This window comes from Salvelinus namaycush, chromosome 6 (genome assembly GCF_016432855.1).
Source record: "Salvelinus namaycush isolate Seneca chromosome 6, SaNama_1.0, whole genome shotgun sequence".
NCBI lineage: Eukaryota > Metazoa > Chordata > Actinopteri > Salmoniformes > Salmonidae > Salvelinus > Salvelinus namaycush.
Window position 1 is genome coordinate 25,008,032 of NC_052312.1, and position 26,700 is coordinate 25,034,731.

At 42.2% G+C, this 26,700-nt stretch overlaps 1 protein-coding gene across 3 annotated transcripts in view; it reads right to left on the reverse strand.

The window, feature by feature from the left end:
- The window catches only part of zgc:109889 (uncharacterized protein LOC553542 homolog), a 67,532-nt gene extending 47,449 nt beyond the window's left edge, over positions 1-20,083 (reverse strand). For all 3 annotated transcript variants that reach the window (XM_038996269.1, XM_038996268.1, XM_038996267.1), the window contains exon 1: positions 19,804-20,083. The gene's annotated coding sequence lies outside the window, so the exon portion shown is untranslated. The remainder of the gene's footprint in view (positions 1-19,803) is intronic.
- Positions 20,084-26,700: the final 6,617 nt, after the last annotated feature.

Below are 26,700 nucleotides of genomic sequence, written 5' to 3' on the forward strand. Positions count from 1 at the left end.
AAAGTGCACACAGCGCCATCCACCGAACCGAAGCAGATCCATTGCCAAATGCATTTCCATCGCCCTCACCTCTATTTTTATTACATATTGCTGTGAATCATCCTCTATAGTCCCTAACATCTTTTACTTCTTCCTTCGCAACAGTTGTGGGATACACACATACACCCACACACATTCAGCCCTTACCCCCACACAACCATAAGCTCACCCTCTCAACAATTGCACCATCCCAGAGCCCAACTCAAGATGGATCATGATTTACAAATGTACTTGCAGTTGCAGCTGCATGAGAAGGCCTGCAAGACCGCGCAAAAAATGAGCATAAATGTAGAGATTTATTTACCATTGTCACATCCTAAATGATGGAGGTCAAATGTACACCTTCTTCCTGAAACACCCACAATACGGTCATCCATTTTGACCATGTTCCCAAGCATCTCCATGCAGTCCGACTTGATTTCGTGCCACCAGGGCCACAATAATATACCCCCTCTCTGAATGTCCGAGTGTGACCCCCTCCCCATGGGTTACTGCAGCTAGTGTTGCCAGCACTGCCACTGCCTGGGTGGGGGCACCCCACCGGAATCCCCACCGGCTAGGTACAAGGTCGTCAAGGTTCTCATTAGCAGCTTTGAGAATTTCCTTGTTTATTATGCTCTCCCTTTAGGGGGCTTTGGCTTTGCAGGACCAACCCTGCCAAGCAGGCTCAGAATCTTGAGGGGGCAGTGCTGCTCTTGGTCCCTGACCTCATTTTGGCTGCATACAGACCGCTTACAGCATGCACATAAAACAGTTAGGGACTTCTCCTTAGTATCTGGGCCATTCATGTGGGTGTCTAGGGTATAGGGCCATGGACCGTACCATTAAAATAGGATAATAAATAATTAGATATAATTTATTTTAAAAATGTAGTTCCCCATGATAGGACAATAAATAAATAAGACGTATAATTCATTATAAAAGTATATCCATCATCTGAACAACATTGAAAGCCCTCTCATACCCGGCCCACAGCAATACACTGGCTCTGGGATATGCAACTATTTCATTACTCACTCACTCAACTTTCCAAACATAACAAATAAAAATAAACACACACCACACCATCCACACATACTGTGCCTTCTGTTTACTTAGTTTTTATCTTCACTATGTAGAAATAGTGCTTGTGTTCAATTAGTTATATATGAAGATTTATAGAAAAGCTATATTTTGTATTGTATTGTTACAATCAATAACCGGGCTTGAATTGTGTTTATTTTCCTCATCTATGAGAACTTTAATTTTTAAAATAACCATGGAGTAGTCTTTGTGTCTCTGAACAACTGGTTATCAATATATAGTTTATCAACGACGAGAGCTACTCGTTTCGCTTTTAATCTATTTTCTTTGAAAATTGGATACAGAACTTTGCGCCGTTCTGCAATTTCTTTCGGAAACTGATCATTCATGCCAATTTTGGTCCCAGCAAGTCTTTTACCCAGGCTTTTAACCATTATTTTATCTTTAAATGAAGCAAATTTGGCAACGATTGGGCGTTCGTACCTCTGCCCTCTCTGTCCGAGGCGGTGTACACGTTCAAGTTGGATCTTATCGATAACTTCGCGTGGAATCTGAAGCGCTGCAAAAAGGAACTCTCTAACTACAGATTCAGGAACCTCTCCTTCTTTCTCTTGGATACCTGTAAGTACCAAATTCTCTCTCATGGATCTAGTTTGTATGTCTAGTAAGCATTCCTTCAGAACGGTGTTCTCCTTTTTAATTTCATTCATTTCGGTTTCAATTTTATTGACTGTCCCTTTTAGCGCGTGTGTTTCCTTCTCCAATGTCGCAGCTTTTTCATCACTCATCTCTAGGCTTGCCTTCAACTCTTTTATATCTTTACTAACTAATTCAAGTATACCCAGTTTGTCATTTATTGATTTTAACAGATCGGTTTCGACCTTTACCATTGCCGGTGGTGAGAATATTAAATCATCCGTGTCGGTTGAGGAGTCACGTTTTCGTTTTTGAATCGGTTCCCCTGTCTTACTCTCCGTCATGTTTGGGTGTTGCTTGTTTTCGTAATATTTGTCGATAAATGTCTCTAATCTTAGGATTTGTTTTGTGTTATTATCCAGATTGAAGGTTATCACCCACCAGATTATTTAGTGCTAATATTTTAGTCTAATTTAGCAGATATTTCGAATATTATGTTTTATCTTGAGGTGCTCTACATAACTTCGTTCAGTCCGCCATTACCTTTACGTTACCTTTACGTCCGCCGTCCTACTGCCTGCTTCTTAGCCCAGTACTTATTGGTGTTCGACACCAGGGAATCAACATCTGACGAGGTGAAAAACAGTTGAAAAAGTTAAAGGGGGCTGTACTTTGCAGTCATGTCTAGTTGAGGTCCTGGCTGCCTTTTGGGTCTAAAAACTGGTGGATTTGGTTCCACATCATCTTCTAACACAGAGTGCCAACGACCCTCTGGCCCTCTGTCTGCAGGTTTCTCTCTTCCCCACCTCCGCTTCTTTGTCACTGACTTCACACCTCTAGATGGCCGGGTAGACAGCGGGGTTCCGGCTGGATGAACCAGCTTCAGAGGGAGATGGACACCTATACATTGGCGGCTCATAATCAGAATCACTGCCACTGTGAAAGATTTAAAAAAATCAGTAACAATACTTTCACGTATGAGCCCTGTATCAACACGTAAAATAAACAGATATATATAGAGTACAGGGAACATATTCACTATGGTGAAGTGCTGTTCCGTTCCATGTTTATGTAAAATAAATTTAAAAAATATATCACACACACAGACACAGTATAGCCTATGTGTACTTTACACATTTCATTACAGATTATATTTTTTATATATTGCAAATTAAATTAAATTTAAAAAATTCTCAAATGAATAATATTTGATATTATTAATTTCAAACAATGACATTAGCATTAGAACTTACCAATCCAGCATGGCATCCTCGCCATGCAGAAACATGTCTTCCGCCTGGGAGTCAAAACTAGCTTCGCTGAAAGATTCATCTTCCTGAAGCAACTCGGTCTCGCTGTCTCTATCAACTTCCTCTAGAATTTGCGTTAAATCTGTATACCTAGACTTTGTTTTAGCTTTTCCTGATTTATTCGGCATAATTTAAATATATAAACTTGTTGAAAATGCTATTGACTATGTAATGCTATGCGTAACACTCGTGGCTCCGTCAAGTAGGATTTGCAATGGCGAATGAACCTCTTTTACACCAGAGTTTACGACAAAGGCTGGTCTTCGAACGTATAAGCATTACATATTGCCGTTTACCTCAGCTCATTGGCTATCTTCCAAGCTAGATTTCAAGATGATCATTGGTCATTGGGCCAAAATACAGTCAATCAACGATAGACCGGTCTTACCATTGGTGCGCAATGAGGTCATTGATTGGTGTCTTCAAATCGGTTTGTTTCGGTCAATAGGTCCCGGGAAAAGAACAATCAAGTATGGTTGTGTTAGTAACAACCAGAGGATTGCAATGAAACCAACCATGACTGGATAAACGTTTGTTTAGTGTGTGTAATTACCACGATCGCTTCGTCCAAAGTTGAATGAGATGGAAATCACGACGCAAGCGGTTTACAAATGTTTCGTGTTAGGCTATAAAAATTGATTTTATCAAACAAAACGAGCATTCACTGTGTAGTTAGGACACTTGGCATTGCCACCAGAGGAAGATCTTCAAAGGTAAGCGATTTATTTTATTGTTATTTCTGACTTTCGTGACGCTAATGCTTGGTTGGAAAATGCTAGAAATACTTGTGTGTGCGGGGCGCCGTCCTCAGAAAATCGCATGTTTGCTTTCGCAGTAAAGCCTTTTTGAAATCTGACACAGCGGCTGGATTAATAAGACGTTCATCTTTTAAATTATGTAAGATACATGTATTTACAAGAATGTTTAATATAACGAATGGTGTATTTAGAATGTTAGCTCTCTGCAGTTTCACCGGATGTTGGCCTGGTGGAACGTTAGCGTCTCACCTACCCTAGAGAGGTTAAAGGTTATTGTCCTGCTGAAATGTGAATTAATCTCCTGGTGTCTGGTGGAAAGCAGACTGTACCAGGTTTTCGACTCGCTTAGCCCTATTCCATTTATTTTTTATCCTGAAAAACTCCCATCCCTAATGATTACAGGCATACCAATAACATGATGCAGCCACCACTATGCTTGAACATATGGAGAGTTATACTCAGTAATGGGTTGTATTGGATTTGCCCCAAACACTTTGTATTCAGGACAAGAAGTTAAATTGCTTTTCCACATGTTTTGCAGTAATAATTTGATTACTTGTTGCAAACAGGATGCATGTTTGGGAACATTTGTATTCTGTACAGACTTCCTTCTTTTCACTCTGTCAATTAGGGTTAGTATTGTGGAGAAACTACAATGTTGTTGATCCATCCTCAGTCTTCTATCACAGCCATTAAACTAACTATTTTAAAGTCACCATTGGCCTCATGGTGAAATCCATGAGTGGTTTTATTCCTCTCCAGCCACTGAGTTAGGAAGGACACCTGTATCTTTCTAGTGACTGGGTGTATTGATACACCATCCAAAGTGTAAATAATAACTTTACCATGCTCAAAGGGATATTCAATATACCAGTAGGTGCCCTTCTTTGTGAGGCATTGGAAAACCTCCCAGGTCTTTGTGGTTGAATTGGTGTTTGAAATGCAATGCTCGACTGAAGGACCTCACCGATAATTGTGTTTGGGGTACAACAATGAGGAAGTTATTCAAAAATCTGGTTAAACACTTATTGCACATAGAGTGAGTCCATGCAACTTATGTCACTTGTTAAGCACATTTTTACAGAGAGAGTGTGTGTTAACTGAAGAGTAGAAGGTTTCATCCAGTGTTTTCCCCTTACTGCCACAATGACATGCAGATCATTATGCATGTACTATATATTCATTCCTCCACACTCATCCAGCGAAATCACAGGTAGGCCTTTGTAAATATGAACAAATTAGCCATTCTATGCAGTATTATACACCGAGTATACAAAGCATTAAGGGCTCTTGCGCTTTCTATTACATAGACTGACCAGGTGAAAGCTATGATCCCTTATCAATGTCACCTGTTAAATCCACTTTAAATCACTGTTTCCCGGGAGGCCATCATTATAAATAAGAATTTGTTCTTAACTGATTTGCCTAGCTAAATAAAAGGTAATTTTTTTTTTTTTTTAAATTGATGAAGGGAAGAAGACAGGTTAAAGAAGGATTTTTAAGCCTTGAGACATGGATTGTGTATCTTGAGACAAAGTTGAGTACTAACAGGTGACCACAATTATGGGTAGTTGTATTAGAGAATACATCTAAAATGTTTCAACAAGTATATCCCCAAAATAAATTATAGATAAATGGTCGGTGCAAGGCTGGTGCATTTTTTGGTTGTTTTGTTTTATTGATCAGGGATGCCAACCTCACAGTGGTTGAGGGCTGACCTCTATGCATGGATAGGCCGATGAGGTAAGTTATGACTGGATGTATGTATCCATTATTTGTTTTTTAGATATGCTTTGATAGTTATTGTGTAATGAACATGGCCTATTTCTCTTTTGTCAGGATATGCGGATGGTGGACATGTCAGAAAATCAACTCAATCAAGGTAAGCCGTCACCCAGCATGTACAAGTGAGAATGTTAATTTCTTCCCATGAGAACAGAGTTTTTAACTGATTCGTTCTATTTTCAGACTGGACATACAACAAAAGCTTGGGTCCAATCTTGTGTCAAACATTAAGCCCTCATGGACAGTAGGGCTTTCTGCCTCAGGTGAGCTAATCATAATTAAAGTACTAGAAAATGGCAGGGTAGATGTAGTATTGTTATTGATGTTGCTGTATATGGCATTTTATTTTTCTGAAGATTTAGGAAGAGCAGCTCAGATCCCCCCCAAAAAAGAGATGACTATCTATCTGTAAAGACTTGAAGATAGGCGTTGCTTGGAGCTCTACAAATCTCCTTTACCAAAAGTTATTTTGTTGCATCTGAAATAGTTATTTTGGTCAATACATTTTGGTTACTTTGATTTGCAGTTCTAGAGTGAGTGATTGGTATCAATAACTAATAAAACATGAAAACAACAATACATTATAAAATGTCTGAAGACGGATGTCTCAAGACATTGGTATTTCCAAGACGTGTCTATAAACCGTCTTCATTTATGTCTTAAGACGTCTCAAGAAGTCTCGACACGGCTCATTTTCTCTCACTCTTTCCCTCTCTACACTGCCTCTAAGTTGACTGAGAACCCATTCTCATTTACAGCAACAACCTGGGGAATAGTTACAGGGGAGAGAAAGGGGGATGAATGAGCCATTTGGAAGCTGGGGATGATTAGGTGGCCATGATGGTATGAGGCCAGATTGGGGCTTAATACCCCTACTCTTACGATAAGTGACCTTTAGTGACCACAGAGAGTCAGGTCACCCGTTTAACGTCCCATCTGAAAGACAGCACCCTATACAGGGCAATTTCCCCAACCACTGTCCTGGGGTATTGGCATATTTTAGACCAGAGAAAAATAATGCCTCTTACTGGCCCTCCAACACCACTTCCAGCAGCATCTGGTCTCCCATCCAGGGACCAATAAGGACCAACCCTGCTTAGCTTCAGAGGCAAGGCAGCAGTGGGATGCTTAGCTTGTGTCGCTACAGTAGTGTTTTTTGTTTAAAGCTACATAGTAGGATAAAGCAGCAGGTCAGTAGAGGCTAGTAAAAGGGAGGAGAGGAGGAGAGCGGTGCCAAGGGGGCTGTTGCTATAGCAACATGCTGAGGAACCTGCTCTAGACGTGTGCAGCAGTGGCACCCAATGCGACATTGCAATAGTGATGGAGCGAGAGAAAAGGGAGAGACCGAAAGATTGTCTAATCTACTTCTAGATCTAACGCACTAATACAGTACATAATGCCTATGCCGTGTGCCTTGGCTAGGTTGTGTGACCCAGTGCGTAATTAACAAAACTTGACCAACATATGTCCACTCTTCCTGGAGTCAGCCGTGTGATGATTCTAACCTGGATTACTTCCAGACAGGTGAGTGTGATTGTCATCTGGTCATAAGTTACTGCCCGGGAAGGCGTTCCTTAACTAAATTCCATGGCTGCCCTGGATGGCTCGCTGGCCTAACTAAGCACAATTATCCTTATCTCACTTGACCTACAGACACCGCCACTCTCCAGATGGAAAAAGGTGGAAAGGGGGAGGGTGAGACGAGACAGGGTCAACAGGGATGAAGTGGAGTCAGGAGAGGGAGAAGGGTGAGGCCATGAGGGAAAGCAGGGAGGGGGAGGGATGAACAGAAGGCTGACTAAGTGGTATCTCTGTCCCTGCCTGGCCTCCCTGTAGGAATGTGTGTTAAAGTCCCAGAGCTAATGCTATCAACATAATCATCCTTTAACCACCCACTGTGACACCAGTCTGCTACAGTCTAGAGGTCGCTAGGCTAACATTATGGCTAATTAGTTAGCTGTGACACCAGTCTGCTACAGCTAGGTCTTATGGATACACATGGGCTCCCGAGTGGGGCAGCGGTCTATAGCACTGCATCTCAGTGCTAGAGGTGACACTACAGACCCTGGTTCGATTCCAGGCTGAATCACAACCGGCCGTGATTGGGAGTCCCATAGGGTTGGGCCGGGGTAGGCAGTCATCGTAAATAAGAATTTGTTCTTAACATTTATTTAACTAGAAAAGCCAGTTAAATAAAACAGGAAGTAAGATATTAATACTCTGACCTTCTACTGTGAGAGACATTGGCTAGCAGTCTGCTACAGTCTAGAGGTTGCTAGGCTAACACAAGCTTAGCTTCATGCTAAATAGCTAGCTACCCTATATGTATCCAGCTAGCTGCTAATACAGAGAAAGACAGGGCAAAAGTCTGTTAACTATATGCTAACCACCCACTAATACACCAGTCTGATACAGTCTAGTTGCTAGGCAAACGTTACAGGTTAATTAGCTAGCTAGCCTCTGCAAATATAGCTATGAACACACACACACACACACACACACACACACACACACACACACACACACACACACACACACACACACACACACACACACACACAGACAGAGACAGAGACAGAGACAGAGAGAGCTTTACACTCCCCACTTGCTGAGAGAGACATGGTCTGGCGAACACAGGGGTTGATTAGTCAGACAGCTTAATAGAAATATTTAGATAGGCAGGGTTAAAACATTGAATGAAATAAATCCAAAGATTGTGTCATTACATAAAAATACATTGATATTGAAAATGTATTTCTATCATTTTAATTGCTACCACAAGAAGAGAGAGAGAAGTTGACTACCTTTGAATTTTAACTACCCCGATACCACAGTTTCAAGTAGTCCCCTCCCACTTCTACCCCCATCTCAACTGTTTGATGCGTGTGTTTGTTGACACTCACGGAGAGAGTTCCATTGTAGGGGTCATTATCCTGAGGTGGAATTACGACCGCACTTCAAGCCGCTAATACTAAACCAAAATTATGCAAAATACTATCCCTCCCCCCATTGACTCGTGCAAGTTCCATGGTACGAGTCATTAAACAGAAATGAAATTACGACTGCACTTCAAGCCGCTAATCCTAAACCCAAATTACTGTATGCACACTACTACCCCCCCCCTATTTTTTAGGAAGATGGGCTTGGTGGAGGCGTTGCCATGGTTTCCTTTGAAGTCCTCCAATTTTGGCTTCAAATAAAATGTGAGGGGCAGCAGAGAGGGAGAGAAAGGGAAAGAGGAGGGCGGGAGAGAGAGAGGGGGTAGAATGAGATACAGTACAGAACGAGAGAGAGAGGTAGGTAGAGAAAGAGTGAGCTTGCACAAGGCAAGGAGGGAGGAGAACAAGGCCGTTTCCTGTCGTTGTGTTACGACACAGAGGGAGACATAGGTCAGGTGAGGGATTACCAAACAGTCACTGTAAAAGTACTGTGAATAAAACATGGCCATAGGAACACACTAAAGCATCTGATGTCATACTGTAGGTTCATAACATGGAGAGGAGATGCAGAGGGCTGCCCTGGAAAGCGCACGCATACAAAATAGCCTTTGTCCTCATGTGCATATATACAGTTGAAGTCGGAAGTTTACATACACCTTAGCCAAATACATTTAAACTCAGTTTTTCACAATTCCTGACATTTAATCCTAGTAAAAATTCCCTGTCTTATGTCAGTTAGGATCACAACTTAATTTTAAGAATGTGAAATGTCAGAATAATAGCAGAGAAGATGATTTATTTAAGCTTTTATTTCTTTCATCACATTCCCAGTGGGTCAGAAGTTTACATACACTCAATTAGTATTTGGTAGCATTGCCTATAAATTGTTTAACTTGGGTCAAACGTTCCAGGTAGCCTTCCACAAGCTTCCCACAATAAGTTGGGTGAATTTTGGCCCATTCCTCCTGACAGAGCTGTTGTAACCGAGTCAGGTTTGTAGTAGGCCTCCTTGCTCGCACACGCTTTTTCAGTTCTGCCCGCAAATTTTCTATGGGATTGAAGTCAGGGCTTGTGATGGCCACTACAATACCTTGACTTTGGTTGTCCTTAAGCCATATTGCCACAACTTGAGGTATGCTTGGGGTCATTGTCCATTTGGAAGACCCATTTGCGACCAAGCTTTAACTTCCTGACTGATGTCTTGAGATGTTGCTTTAATATATCCACATAATTTTCCTCTTCATGATGCCATCTATTTTGTGAAGTGCACCAGTCCCTCCTGCAGCAAAGCACCTACAAAACATGATGCTGCCACCCCCGTGCTTCACGGTTGGGATGGTGTTCTTCGGCTTGCAAGCCTCCCCCTTTTCCTCCAAACATAACAATGGTCATTATGGCCAAACAGTTCTATTTTTGTTTCATCAGACCAGAGGACATTTCTCCAAAAAGTACAATCTTTGTCCCCATGTGCAGTTGCAAACCGTAGTCTGGCTTTTTTAATGGCGGTTTTGGAGCAGTGGCTTCTTCCTTGCTGAGCGATATAGGACTTGTTGTACTGTGGATAGAGATACTTCTGTACCCGTTTCCTCCAGCCTCTTCACAAGGTCCCTTGCTGTTGTTCTGGGATTGATTTGCTATTTTCGCATCAAAGTACATTCATCTCTAGGAGACAGAACCTTCCTTCCTGAGCGGTATGACGTCTGCGTGGTCCGATGGTGTTTATACTTGCATACTATTGTTTGTACAGATGAACGTGGTACCTTCAGGCATTTGGAAATTGCTCCCAATGATGAACCAGACTTGTGAAGGTCTACAATTATTTTTCTGTGGTCTTGGCTGATTTCTTTTGATTTCCCATGATGTCAAGCAAAGAGGCGCTGAGTTTGAAGGTATGCCTTGAAATACATCCACAGGTACACCTCCAATTGACTCAAATTATGTCAATTAGCATATCAGAAGCTTCTAAAGCCATGACATCATTCTATGGAATTTTCCAAGATGTTTAAAGGCACAGTCAACTTAGTGTATGTAAACTTCTGACCCACCGCAATTGTGACACAGTCAATTGTTGGAAAAATTGTTGGAAAAGTAGATGTCCTAACCGACTTGCCAAAACTATAGTTCGTTAACAAGAAATGTGTGGAGTAGTTGAAAAACAAGTTTTAATGACGCCAACCTATGTGTATGTAAACTTCCGACTTCAACTGTATGGAAAATGTCCCCACAAGGGAGAATTTTCCTTGTTTTACAATCCTTGTGGGGACTTTAGAACACACACACAAGATCTCTCAATACCAGTATACAAGGGAATAGTCACCACAGTCAATAGGTCTAGTGAGAGAGAGATGAACAGAGAGAGTGTGTGTGTGTAACGTGCTATGGTTGTGTGTGCGTAGTTCCCCTCCCTCTGACCCTGACCGTCAGAGACTTTTAAATGTGTTGCCCTCAACACAATTGCAACAAGTCATCCATACCCACGTGACACTCTTTCCACTTCACCTAAAACAGACACTCTCTGGGACCAGGGCAGAAACTATCCACACAACTCTATCCAAGAGTTAAACGATATCAGAGAGAGTCAGGCAAACTGAATTTAAGATGTTGTAATGGTTGCCATGTTGGCACCTGATAGAGCCATAGGACATTTTTGAGTTTCTCTCCATAATGATTAAAGTTAAGGTGGGAAAAGGGTCAACTGATCCTAGATCAGCCATATTAGTAATGTGGACTGATGAAGTCATTCTTAGATCATTGTCTAAGGCCAGTTTTTCTCCATAACGGTACAAGTTAAGAATGGCTGTGGATCAGCTTAACAGATGCTAAGCACATATGGATAGAGATAGATGACATGGATCTGCAGCAGATCAATAACTCGATTGCTCATTCCATAATCACTTCATTGACTCCACATTTGAATACTAACACAGCCCTTAGCAACGATCACCCGGGCAATGCACAGCCTGATCGATTACTGTGATGACGCGAGTGTGAATATCGCTGAGTTAGTGTGACTGCCCCCAAGCATCCTTGTGTGTGAGCGTGCGTGTGTGCGTGACGGGAGACTGCATGTGTGTATAAAATTTAAACAATAACCTGTCTACTTCACTACAGATCCAGTAATGCTTTCCCCTCCATATAAGGCTTTCTGACCTGGTGTGTTGAACTCTGTACAACTCTGACTCTTTTGTTGTGACATTCTTTGTCAGTCGGGGGATGCAAAGTGCAAGCCAGGCCACTCTATTGAATAGTGGCTTTAGTACAGTGGCTGATACATGATACAATAACACAGCAATCAGCTAGCTACATACCAGCCGTAGTGAGGTACTAATACAATCACTAAGTTGGCCCGTCTCGTTGTATAGTTGCTGAGTACAGTGGCGTCTGAGATGAATGAGTTAATGGATCACGGGTCTGTAGTGAGGTAAAACAGGTTTTTATTTCAATTTGCACCTGTAATACACTGTTACCTAACATGCACAAATACACTACTGCCTAGCAAAACTGTATCATATCGTACAGCAGCTAACGGATTCAACAGGAGAAGAGTAAAATACTCCTCAAAAGAACTGGCCATGTTTCTTGTCAATTGCCAGCACTCTCTTGAAAAAGAGTTTCAAATCTCAACATACTTCCTGGTTAAACAAAGGTAAAGTACTCCCATTGCCTGTGAGGATACAGTAGCCCACCTATCAGTGTGTCTGCAAAAAAACATGAGCTTTCTGGGACAGAGTTGAGAGTTCTAGGGTGTTCTAGTCAAAAAGTACTAAACTATACAGAATTAGCCCTGGTAAAAATGTAGCACACTAAATAGGGAGTAATAGGGTAAAATGTGTACAACTCTAAAGAAACAGATCAGTTACGGAACACAATAAATACCACAGAGCACTTCTGGAATTCTCATCAGAGACATTCTTATTTTAACAGACTGTGCCTAAGACCACAACTCACAGGTTAAACATTCTCTCTGCTACTGCTAAGTTCTGAAGGGGTACAACAGAGTGGTCTGTTTACAAACCAATATACTCAACAATGCACAAAGTTTGGCTAGATACAAGTAGATGATGTAGCCTATGATATTATGCAGTGTATTTACCTGACTCACTGTTGAGAGAAATTAGGGGTGTGTGAAATGATGTGGTGTCCGAATACAAGATTACTAGAGTATGCAGAATAGTTACAGATAGAAAGAGCAAGAGGGAGAGCGAGAGAACGAGAGAGCATCAGTAGGCAGTCTGATAGGAACATTGCTGATGGATGAGAAAAAAAGAAAGAAAAGACTGTCCAACTCTGACCTCACCTGATCTCCATCCCAGAAATATTGGATCACACACACATGTTTTTCCTATCCTCGTGGGGACCTAAAATGTATTTCCATTCAAAATCCAATTTTCCCTATCCCCTAACCCTAATCTTAACAAGTAAACCTAGCGCAAACCTAAACGTAACTCCTAACCCTTAACCTAACCTCCAACTTTAAAATAGCCTTTCTCCTCATGGGGGCGTGGGAAATGTCCCCACAAGAGAGAATTGTCCATGTTTTACTATCCTTGTGGAGACTTTTGGGGGATTTTAGGTTCCCACGAGGATAGAAGAACAAGACCACACACACACTCACTCTAATTTCCTCTTTTTCTGTCCGTATCAGTGTGTTGATTGGCTTCTTTAGAACTGTAGTAGGCCTAACAACACTATAAAACACACGAGCTGTCTATATCTGAACTGCCATCTTTCCTCAGTCACAGACTGCAATGAGTTTGCATTAGAACTGGCTTGGTATTTTACTCTACTGCTAAATGAACTTGCATAAAATATCACAAATAAGACAGAATGACTGCCACTCAACTAGGGTTGCAAAGGGTCAGAAAGTTTTCGGTGAATTTATGAAAAAATGTCCATGGGAAGTTAAGCACGGGATTTTTGCTCAAAACTCATTAAAAAAAAAGTTTGCTTATAACACTGAACCTTGTTTGTGGGATACACATAAGGCAATTCTAGATATTGTGGCATATTTTGGTTAAACTATCCCCAATTCAATGGAATTGCAACCCTCTGAATGCACAGTGCATTCTTCCATCACACGTACAGCTGATTCTCAAGATCTTGCACACTAATGAGATGCTATTTTAGCAGGTTTTAGCTGGCTTGAGCCTGCTAACTGAGGAGTGTTAATTCACCTGTTCACATACATGTTTAATTTTAAGACATGTATCTTACTAAGGAGTTATTTAATCTAACTGCTTAACTATTTATCTGTACATGGAATTGTATTTTTTATTTATTTTTACTCATTGTTTTCCTAATCTTTACAGGAAAATGCCACGGGCACTATCTGATGTGTGGAGACATTTCACTGCAGCTAATGTAGAAGGAAAATCTGTGTACATTTGCAAATACTGTGCCAAATCATATGTGAAGAACGCAACAAAGATGTAGAATCATCTGGCCAAGTGCATAAAGTTCCCTCTGGTTGCTTGTTGTGAGCCACTGACAAAAGTCCCTCTTCTTCTATTCGAGGTGAAAAGTATGAATCAGACACCTTACCAATAGCAACAGCTCAAGGTTTTTTGACACAATGGAGGAACATAGTCAGAGAAATGCTGATGAATGTATTGCTCGAGCTGTGTATGCAACTGGTTTACCTCTGATGCTCACAGGCAGTGTATAGGAAGAGATTTCTGAATATTCTTCCCCCAGCATACACCGCTCCAACCAGACATGCTTTATCTACTCATTTGCTGGATGCAGAGTTCAACATAGTTCAAGTGAAGGTTAAGCAAATCATAGAGAAAGCAGAGTGTATTGCAATCATCTCTGATGGGTGGTCGAATGTTCGTGGGCAAGGAATAATTAACTACATCATCTCCACCCCTCAACCAGTATTCTACAAGAGCACAGACACAAGGGACAACAGACACACTGGTCTCTATATTGCAGATGAGCTGAAGGCAGTCATCAATGACCGTGGACCACAGAAGGTATTTTCACTGGTGACAGACAACGCTGCGAACACGAAGGCTGCTTGGTCTAAAGTGGAGTCCTACCCTCACATCACACCCATTGGCTGTGCTGCTCATGCATTGAATCTGTTCCTCAAGGACATCATGGCACTGAAAACAATGGATACACTCTACAAGAGAGCCAAGGAAATGGTTAGGTATATGAAGGGTCATCAAGTTATAACAGCACTCTACCTCACCGAGCAAAGTGAGAAGAATAATAGCACCACATTGAAGCTGCCCAGCAGCACCCGTTGGGGTGGTGTTGTCATCATGTTTGACAGTCTCCTGAAGGGGAAGGAGTCTCTCCAAGAAATGGCCATATTAGTCCGCCGATATGGACAGCCCCATCAAGAGGATGCTCCTAGATGATGTATTTTGGGAGACAGTGGTAAGTCGACTGAAACCTATAGAAGTAGCCATTGCACGGATTGAGGGAGACAATGCCATCCTGTCTGATGTTCAGACTCTGCTTGCAGATGTAAGAGAAGAAATCTGTACTGCCCTGCCCACTTCAATGTTGCTCCAAGCAGAGGAAACTGCAGTTCTGAAACACATCAAAAAGCATTTAGACCTCTGCCTGAAGCCCATACACACTGCAGCGTACATGTTGGACCCCAAGTATGCTGACAAGAGCATCCTGTCTGCTGCAGAGATCAACAAGGCCTATGGTGTCATCACTACCGTGTCTCACCACCTTGGCCTGGATGAGGGCAAGGTTCTTGGCAGTCTGGCGAAGTACACTTCCAAGCAAGGGCTTTGGGATGGAGATACAATATGGTAGTTGTGCCAACATATCTCATCAGCCACCTAGTAAAAGGGACTTTGTGGATCTGAAGCTCTTTCCCCCGTTGCCTCCATCATCCTCCAAATCCAACCAACATCAGCCGCCTCAGCGCGCTACTGGTCCTTGTTTGGGAACACGCACACCAGAGCAAGCAACAGGCTGACCAATACAAGGGTTGAAAAATCCGTGGCCATCCGGGCAAATTTGAGGCTTTTTCAACAAGGTTAGAAAGTGACAGTGGAGATGAGGCCTCAGAGTCTGATGTTCAAGAGGTGGACATTGAGAATGTCCAGGGAGAAGACATGGAAGCCTGATAAGCAAAGCTTTAGTTTCTAGACTGTCTTCCTATCATCTCACAGATGTATGTTGAAAAAGTTTTGGGGAGATGCGACAGATCACTGGGGATCATTTCATATTCCTTTTCTTTTGTTGTTCAGTGAAATCATCCCATGTGAAGAGGCACCTCATTTAATTAAAGTTCAATTCATAACTAAATGATTTATTTTTTATTTCTATTGGAAGGATTTAATCATTTGCAATTATGTTTACTTATGTTAATGTAGAAGGTTTCTGTCTCCATATGATATGGTAAATATATTCAATGCAAAAAAACATCTACATTTAAATGGTATTATTATTAATTTGCATATTTCCATTAATTCCAATATATTCCCATGGAAAGTTTCCAACTCTGAATATTCCCCAAAATGTGCAACCCTACACCCAACACTACTAAGTAGTTTTCAACTTACAGTAGCTGGGAAACCTAGTCACCAGAACATGGGCCTCTTGACCATATGTGCACCCTGTGCTAACATGTACCCCCTACTGAAAATGCATTGACTTCCCCCCATTGTAAATGCATTGACTATGAACTTCAGAGTACAATACCTGAGCTGATCCACATAATACTACAGTACTTACTATAGAGTTCTGTAGTAAATTACAGTATACTTTACTACACACTGTAGTATCCCTCAATCATATGTAGTATAGTATAGAATGTTATAGTATACTGTAGAATACTGAACGAAATACTACAGAAATGTCAGAAAAAAAAACTCTACAGTTCGCAAAAATAATGTCACTTATAGTAAATACTACAGTATTTCATTTGCATATGCCCTTCCCATTCCCCTCCCTCATATCCCAATTTGTGGCACCCATAAGTAAGAAACCTACATGCCAAGTATAGACCATATATTGTGTTCTATACAGTTTATAGAAAAAAAGCAATTGCTCTGAACTCTCCATTCATAACCCAGTCCCACCTACCTTCAGGTTATGGAAAATGTGCTATTTTCATATTTCTTTAGGAGGTTTCCTCAAGGTGAAAGCCCCCAACTTTATTGTCAAAGACAACACACACAACAACAAAAAACACTACAGAATACCACATTCTGCAAAATTGCTACAATAATTTATATAATATATACTAATCTTTTTTTACTACAGTATTTGTACTATAGTAAACTGTAAATACTACAGTATATGTAGTCCACAAAAACACTACATAGTGAATACTACAGTAAAGTCATGGTCTTGTAGTGGATGCGAGCTTCGACTGGAAACCAGTAGAATGTGCAGAGGATCGCGGTGACATTGGAGAACTTGGGAAGGTTGAACACCGGGCTACAGTGTTCTGGATAAGTTGCAGGGGTTTGATGGTACAAGCGGGGAGCCCAACCAACAGTGAGTTGCAGTAGTCCAGACGGGAGATGACAAGTGCCTGGATTAGGAACTGTGCCGCTTCCTGTGTGAGCGAGACACTGCTTTGATTTTTGCAGAGAACGACAGGGTGTTGTCCAGTGTCATGCCAAGGTTCCTTGCACTCAGGTAGGGGGACACTGGAGTTGTCAACCGTGATGGAGAGGTCTTGGAGAGGGCAGGCCTTCCCCGGGTGAAAGAACAGCTCCGTCTTGTTGAGGTCAAGCTTGAGCTGGTGGGCCGACATCCAAGCTGAGATATCTGCCAGGCACGCAGAAATGCGTGTCGCCACCTGGGTGTCAGAAGGGGGGGGGGGGGGGGGGGGGGGGGGAAGTAGTTGAGTGTCATCCGCATAGCAATGACAGGAGAGACCATGTGAGGATACGACAGAGCTGAGTGACTTGGTTTATACAGAGAAGAGGACCTCACTAGAACCGAGATCTGGGGGACACCAGTAGTGAGAGTACGTGGTGCAAACACAGATCCTCTCCACAACACCTGGTAGGACTGGCTTGCCAGGTAGGATGCAATCAAAAAGTGTGCAGAGCCTGAGACACCCAGCCCTGATCAGGTGCAGAGGAAGATCTGATGGTTCATGGTGTCGAATGCAACGGATTGATCTACGGGGGATGAGAACAGAAGAGAGAGTCAGCTTTGGCAGTGTGGAGAGCCTCCGTGACACAGAGAAGAGCAGTCTAGGTTGAGTGACCCGTCTTGAAGCCTGACTGGTTAGGGTCAAGAAGATTGCTCTGAGAGAGATAGCGAGAGAGTTGCTCAGAGACATCAGGTTTTGGAAAACAAAGAAGAGATACCGGTCTGTCATTTTCGATATCAGAGTGGTGTGTTGGTTTCTTGAGGAGGGGAGCGACTCTGGCAATTCTAAAGTCAGAGGGGATGAGTTGAGGGAAGTGAGGAATGGGAGGTCTCCAGAGATGGTCTGGAGAAGGGAGGAGGGGATGGGTTCGAGCGGGAAAGTTGTCGGGCTGCCGGACCTCACTAGTTGCAGAATTTCATCTAGAGAGAGAGGGGAGATATATGTCAAGGCGTAGGGTAGTTCTGAGTGAGTGGGACCAGTGGACTCAATAGGCTGAGTGAATGAGGAGTGGATGTCGTCAACTTGTTTGACAAAGTCGTCGGCAAAGAGGGGGTGGAGGCTTAAGAAGGGGGAAGAGAGATTCCTAGGGTTAGAGGCAGAAGCTTGAAATTGAGAGTGATAGAAAGTGGCTGTAACAGGGAATACAGCGGAAGATAAAGTAGAGAGGGAGTGAAAGGATGATAGGTTCTCTGGAAGAGTGTTTCCAATTCACAATCCAACAACAAAAACCCTAGTCATAGCACAGCTGAAAAGGGAAGCTATCTATAATAATAAACTTTTGTCATAGCCTACGAATAGGACCAAGAGTTTTACCTGACCAGGTCATGAGATCTGGGACCTGGAGTTTTTCCTTAAAAGACAGGAATTTTGCCACACCATTTTTGAACCTGTTGTTCCACCTCTGCTGAGGTGTCGGACAAGACGATAGTTGCTATCCCTTTGAGCGCTGCGATTGGTTTCCCAAAATTCTGGGGTAGGGCTTAGCAAAGGGTCAATTGTTTAATAACTGTCTTCAACTGTTACAAGGCTAATACTGTAACCAAAGATAACCTGGTGAGCACAAGACATTGAAAATAAGCCTTTTCAACATCTTTTGAAACAAAAAGGCATATTTTCAACATCTTGTGTTCATAGTGAAGGATATCTAACAATTCAGATCTTTAAGATCCAGTTCAAGCGCTCTCTCTGCAGGTTTACAAAATGTCTACCAATTTAATTAGATAATATCAAGCCGTTTTGAAGCCCTTTCACTCACACAAATGACATTATCATGAACCTATAACTACAAAAATCAGGTGTCCGTTCACACTAAATAAGCTTTATCGCCCTAATCTCTTGAAAAGGTTATTCAAGCTGTGCCACAGGAGAAGCCACCAGCAAAACAGTGGTTAAATGTTACAAAGCACTAGTTAGTCTACACAACAATAAAAACATTAATAAAACAACAAGGTACCCACAAAAACAACATTCTACAACAGAATGTTTGACACATTGTGAAACTTTATTTGGACAGCATGAGATAACAGCAGCAGCAGTGGCCGGTCTGGTAAAGGTTGTTGACAGTGAGTCAGGCTCTACCGAGAATAATCTGTTACACTAAACCCTTGAGCCAAGCTGGTGATACACTACTAGTGTAGCCTATGCCCCTACTGGCACCTACTCCCCGAACGAGTACCTGTGCTTGAATACTTATTCAGGGAATACTAGTCTAGTCTGTTCTAGACTTCAACCATGGCCACTTGTTTTGGACAGGCGTGCGGGCAGGACGGCAGGCTGTCAAATCCACTGTACTGTAGTAGCCTAAACTAAAGTCTATATCTTAGGATATAGGCCTATATAACGTCAATATTTGTTACCACGCACAATAATACATCAATTCAGAAAGAAATAATCTGAACAGTTCCGTGTCATGAACTGTAACGGTAAAATAACAATCAATTTAATAGGTTAACAGAACATGTCTGCCAATCAAATTATACTCGGTTTCGGATTCCGATCTGCTTTTTGAAATTCATTGCATGATGAATCGGCCACAAATGTTAACATTTTCTCACGGATAAATACTTACAGCGCTACTGTTACAAGGCAGGCAATCTGAATGACACACCCATGCTTACGAATGCATGTCGACAAACGTGCTATTTCACTATTGTTGCTAATTTACCGTTGGACCATTGCTACACCGTCTGCAAGCAAAGCGGATTTTAAATCACCAGGTTTTAGCCTACCTGCCTGTGCGCCGCTTCAAGTTCTCTTTTCTTCTTTTTTATTTTTCACTCCGTCTTTTTCAGCCCTGTCTGCATTTCCACGGGTCCATAACAGTGGTGGCACAGCCGCCCAATTGACTGCTGATGGGAGAAACAGGGGGGGATGGATGGAGGAGAAGAATGTAGGAAGAAGCCTCTGAAATCAGGAAATCTGGGTCCCCAGCTCGTGCTCCGCATGTGTGGGGTTACCAAGGCAGCGTCGACTCAGCCTGTACTGCGAGCTGCATCAGATTCCAGAGACCTGTTAGTGCGCATGCGTGTCACTGAAAACCAAGATGAGCGGAGACTTGACTGACCGACCCCTTGTTAATAGCCTCGAGCGAGTTAACAGAGATGAGCAAGCGCTCCCTGCTTCTCTCGCGGTTACGTTTTACTGTAGCGCGAGGGGCAATAAATATGTTTGTGTTACTCCCTTCCTCTTTAGGCCTATTTACGAGGAATGTAAAGCAAGCCGAATGCTCAAACTACAGCAAGGGAAGGCAACCCTGTTCCTAGAGTACTGCAGGATTTTGTTCAAACTAGGCACCACACCTGACCAACTGAGCTAATTGACCAGTTCAACGATTGCCTAAATTTAACACACCTGGTCTTCCAGGACGGTTAAATAAAAAAATATGAAGTGCTTGCGGCGCTCCACGACCAGGGTTGCATACTCCTGCGACTATTTTTTTATTTCACCTTTATTTAACCAGCTAGGCTAGTTGAGAACAAGTTCTCATTTGCAACTGCGACCCTGCCAAGATAAAGCAAAGCAGTTCGACACATACAACAACACAGTTACACATGGAATAAACAAACATACAATCAATAATACAGTAGAAAAAATATATATACAGCATGTGCAAATGAGGTAGGATAAGAGAGGTAAGGCAAAAAATAGGCCATGGTGACGAAGTAATTACAATATAGCAATTAAACACTGGAATGGTAGAATGTGCAGAAGATGAATGTGCAAGTAGATATACTGGGGTGCAAAGGAGCAGATAAATAATTAAATACAGTATGGGGATGAGGTAGATTGGATGGGCTATTTACAGATGAGCTATGTACAGGTGCAGTGATCTGTGAGCTGCTCTGATAGCTGGTGCTTAAAGCTAGTGAGGGAGGTAAGAGTCTCCAGCTTTTGTGATTTTTGCAGTTCGTTCCAGTCATTGGCAGTAGAGAACTGGAAGGAGAGGTGGCCAAAGGAAGAATTGGCTTTGCGGGTGACCAGTGAGATATACCTGCTGGAGCGTGTGCTACGGGTGGGTGCTGCCATGGTGACCAGTGAGCTGAGATAAGGCAGGGCTTTACCTAGCAAAGACTTGTAGATGACCTGGAGCCAGTGGGTTTATATGGGGCTTTGGTGACAAAACGGATGGCACTGTGATAGACTGCATCCAATTTGTTGAGTAGAGTGTTGGAGGCTATTTTGTAAATGACATCGCCGAAGTCGAGGATTGGTAGGATGGTCAGTTTTACGAGGGTATGTTTGGCAGCATGAGTGAAGGATGCTTTGTTGCGAAATAGGAAGCCGATTCTAGATTTAATTTTGAATTGGAGATGTTTAATGTGAGTCTGGAAGGAGAGTTGACAGTCTAACCAGACACCTAGATATTTGTAGTTGTCCACATATTCTAAGTCAGAACCGTCCAACAGGCCCTCCGATTTGACACACTGAACTCAATCAGAGAAGTAGTTGTTGAACCAGGCGAGGCAATCATTTGAGAAACCAAGGCTGTTGAGTCTGCCAATAAGAATGTTGTGATTGACAGATTCGAAAGCCTTAGCCAGGTCGATGAATACGGCTGCTGTCTCTTATCGATGGCGGTTATGATATTGTTTAGGACCTTGAGCGTGGCTGAGGTGCACCCATGACCAGCTCGGAAACCAGATTGCATAGCGGAGAAGGTACGGTGGGATTTAAAATGGTCGGTAATCTGTTTGTTAACTTGGCTTTCTAAGATCTTAGAAAGGCAGGGTAGAATAGATATAGGTCTGTAGCAGTTTTGGTCTAGAGTGTTTCCCCCTTTGAAGAGGGGGATGACCGCGGCAGCTTTCCAATCTTTGGGAATCTCAGACAATACAAAAGAGAGGTTGAACAGGCTAGTAGTAGGGGTTGCAACAATTTCGACAGATCATTTTAGAAAGAGAGGGTCCAGATTGTCTAGCCCGGCTGATTTGTAGGGTTCCAGATTTTGCAGCTCTTTCAGAACATCAGCTATTTGGATTTGGGTGAAGGAGAAGTGCGGGAGGTTTCGGTGAGTTGCTGTGGGGAGCGCAGGGCTATTGACCAGGGTAGGGGTAACCAGGTGGAAAGCATGGCCAGCTGTAGAAAAATGCTTATTGAAATTATCAATTATAGTGGATTTATCGGTGGTGACAGTGTTTCCTAGCCTCAGTGCAGTGGGCAGCTGGGAGGAGGTGCTCTTATTCTCCATGGACTTTACAGTGTCCCAGAACTTTTTTTAGTTTGTGCCACAGGATGCAATAGCATTGTATTGGATGCTATACCATTGCGTAGCAGACAGTAGCCTATAGTTCCTAAGCAGCCTATAGGTCCTAAGCCTATAAACTTCAGACAGGGTCCGCTCAGAACGAATCAGTTGGATGGGCATTTGATTTCCATAGGGGGGCAAAACCTCATATGTGTGTACACTAATTAATGGGTGTTATAGTGAAGACCATAGGCAGTGTGTGAGTTTCAAGTTTGGGGAAGCAATTTATCCTACCATTTCTACCGATCTGCTTGCACATTATCAGTTTCATTTAAATAATATTGTTTTCGTTTCTCAAAATCATTGTCATAGTTAATCATGAAAATCTGAATTAAAATGATAAAATCTAAAAGTAAAAATTCAGCTGACACAAGAGCACCAGCCTCTGCCATATGGACAAATTAATACACTGGGATCCATTGGCGGCTAAATAAATGAGTGCATGGAATTCAGTGATAGCCTATAGGCCAATGCAGCAGTAGGCCTATAACTTCCGTTGTCAACTAAGTAAAATGCATAGGCCTAAACAGGCAAATAAAAACAGGAGGCCTAGAAAATATCCTGATGAAAATGTAGATTCTTTCAATGGCATTCATCTCTCTACTCTGCCGGTCTGCCTCCCTTTCTACAGTATCTGTCATGAATTGAGCTATCACTAATGAAGTGCAATACTGTATCAAATCAATCAACTGGGTCTGACCTGAAGCTGTTGCTACCTAACTTGCAACATTGTGTCAACTAGCCTATTCCAGGCCCTAAGTTTCCAGGCCAGTGGGCTCTGGACAGACAGCTGTTTTTGTGCAAGGGAAAAATGGTCAGGTATTTCACAACGTCTCCACAGGACATATGGAACAATCAGATCATTATATTTTTCTCTTTCACACAGGCTTGGTGATTATCGAGGCTGGGAGAGTGTTGGAAAGATTTTTTCAAATATTGTGAGGAACTATTTTAATTTGTAATGGATGTTTCAAAAATACTTTGTTGACTTACTGTGTGAGGTGAAGAAAAAATTACTGAAAAGCTCAGCTTATTAGTGATGGATGTAGAGAGCTAACACAATCAGAAATCAGACATCCCCAATTAGGCACTTTCCTACATTTGCATGCAGGAGGCCAGGTAGGTAGGCCTACTTCTATGCGTGCTCAGGCGTTCGTGCACCCTCAACATTATCAGGATAGAGAAACTAGACACATGCTCATTGCTCACAGGGAGCACTCCAAACAAAAGACCATGAAAGAATTGACACATTTCATAAATTATGGTTATGAAATATAACAAAACTTGTTTCTCACAAGTGTAGCAGGTTGTGAACTCTGCAAACATCACTCGAATATATTTGCTTTAAATCAGCCTGCACATGAGGGCTCTCTCACAGTCTTTCTCTCTTAAAACCTCTTGAGAGTATAGGGGGTGCTGTTTCGACTTTGTGAAAATTGGTCTCCAAATTAAACTGCCTCGTACTCAATTCTTGCTCGTACAATATGCATATTATTATTACTATTGGATAGAAAACACTCTCTAGTTTCTAAAACCGTTTGAATTATGTCTCTGAGTGAAACAGAACTCCTTCTGCAGCACATTTCCTGCCAGGGAGTGAGATTTCAGAAATCTCGGTCCCTGTTCTGAGGTCAGTTTATAAGTCCCTGTGTACGCTGTGGGGCTACAAACACTGCATACGCCTTCCTCTAGATGTCAGTAAGCGGGGAGATTTTGAATGGAGTCGATTGCGCAATCTGGGACCTTATATAAGACCCTGGAGCGGAAGTACCTTCCTTTTCAACCGTGCGCCTGACGCAGAATGGACGTCGGACTGGCCTCCTTCCAAGCTTTGGTTTAGCCAGTTCTATATCTCCGGTCATGTTTTTATTCGTTATAGTTGTTAAAGACATCATAAGGTAGTTAATTTAAACCGACTTATAGCAATTTATATCAGTTTATTGCGATTTTCTGGCATTTCTTTGTGACGCACTTTCAAGAGTTGGACACTTTTCCGGTACATGCCGAACGTTAGTGGCCATTTCGACAGGACAAGAGGACATCTTTCGACCAAAAGACGATTGTTCTGGACAAAGGACACCTTTCCCAAGATTCTGATGGGAGTTCATCTAAAAGTAAGAACTATTTATGCTGATAAATCGTTGTTCTGTTGAAAAATGTTAAATGCATAAGCCGCCATTAATTTTTGGGTAGCTTCGCTTTAGCGCACCCTGTATTGCGCAGTAAGGTTAATTTTAAAAATGTAATTCAGCGATTGCATTAAGAACTAATTTGTCTTTCAATTGCTGTCCAACCTGTATTTTTTTAGTCAAGTTTATGAATAGTTTTCGATAAAAATAGGTGTCTTTCCAAGATGGCGCCGGACAGATTGCTTGAGTAGTTGGACACTATTTTCATTGTATAAGCACGATTTGTGCCGCTAAATATGCACATTTTCGAACAAACTCTATATGCATTGTGTAATATGATGTTACAGGACTGTCATCTGAAGAATTCTGAGAAGGTTAGTGAAAAAATTAATATATTTTGGTGGTGATAACGTTATCGCTCTTTTTGCCTTGAATCAATGCTGGGGTAATGTTTGCACATGTGGTATGCTAATATAACGATATATTTTGTTTTCGCTGTAAAACACTTAGAAAATCTGAAATATTGTCTGGATTCACAAGATCTGTGTCTTTCAATTGCTGTACGCTGTGTATTTTTAAGAAATGTTTTATGATGAGTAATTAGGTAATACACGTTGCTCTCTGTAGTTATTCTAGTCGAGTTGTGATGGTGGCTGCAATGGTAAACTATGATTTATACCTGAAATATGCAAATTTTTCTAACAAAACATATGCTATACAATAAATATGTTATCAGACTGTCATCTGATGAAGTTTTTTCTTGGTTAGTGGCTATTTATATCTTTATTTGGTCGAATTGGTGATAGCTACTGATGGAGTGAAAAAATGGTGGAGTAAGAAAAATTGTGTCTTTTGCTAACGTGGTTAGCTAATAGATTTACATATTGTGTCTTCCCTGTAAAACATTTAAAAAATCAGAAATGGTGGCTAGATTCACAAGAAGTGTATCTTTCATCTGGTCTCTTGGACTTGTGATTTAATGATATTTAGATGCTAGTATTTACTTGTGACGCTATGCTAGGCTATGCTAGTCAGCTTTTTTACTGGTGGGGGTGCTCCCGGATCCGGGTTTGGGAGGAACTAGAAGTTAATCAATTCCATTCAAATTGCGTCCAAAATTGATAGGCCTACTCCTGTTCAAGTATTCAGTCACCTTGACTTTTTTTTAACATTTTGTTACATTACAGCCTCATTCTAAAATGGATTTCAAAAATTCCCTTATCAATCTACACACAATACCCCATAATGACAAAGCAAAACCCGTTTTTTATGAATTTTTGCTCATAAAAAAAAACTACAAACAAAATATAACATTTACTTAAGTACTCAGACCCTTTACTCAGTACTTTGTTGAAGCATATTTGGCAGCGATAACAGCCTTGATTCTTCTTGGGTATGACACTACGAGCTTGGCACGCCTGTATTTGGGGAGTTTCTCCCATTCTTCTCTGCAGATCCTCTCAAGCTCTGTCAGGTTGGATGGGGAAAGTTGCTGCACAGCTATTTTCAGATCTCTCCAGAGATGTTCGATCGGGTTCAAGTCCGGGCTCTGGCTGGGCCATTCAAGGACATTCAGAGACTTGTCCCGAGCCTACTCCTGCGTTGTCTTGGCTGTGTGCTTAGGGTGGTGTCCTGTTGGAAGGTGAACTTTCACCCCAGTCGGAGGTCCTGAGCGCTCTGGAGCAGATTTTCATTAAGGATCTCTTTGTACTTTGCGCCGTTCACCTTTGCCTCGATCCTGACTAGTCTCCCTGCCGCTGAAAAACATCCCCACAGCATGATGCTGCTGCCACCTTGCTTCACCGTAGGGATGGTGCCAGGTTTCCTCCAGTCGTGATGCTTGGCATTCAGGCCAAAGAGTTCAATCTTGGTTTCATCAGACCAAAGAATCTTGTTTCTCATGGTCTGAGAGTCTTTAGGTGCCTTTTGGCAAACTCCAAACGGACTGTAATGTGCCTTTTACTGAGGAGTGGCTTCCGTCTGGCCACTCTACCATAACGGCCTGATTGGTGGAGTGCTGCAGAGATGGTTGTCCTTGTTGGAAGGTTCTCCCATCTCCAGAGGAACTCTGGAGCTCTGCCAGAGTGACCATCGGGTTTTGGTCACCTCCCTGACCAAGGCCCTTCTCCCCCGATTGCTCAGTTTGGCCGGGCAGCCAGCTCTAGGAAGAGTCTTGGTGGTTCCAAACTTCTTCCATTTAAAAGTGATGGAGGCCACTGTGTTCTTGGGGGATCTTCAATGCTGCAGACATT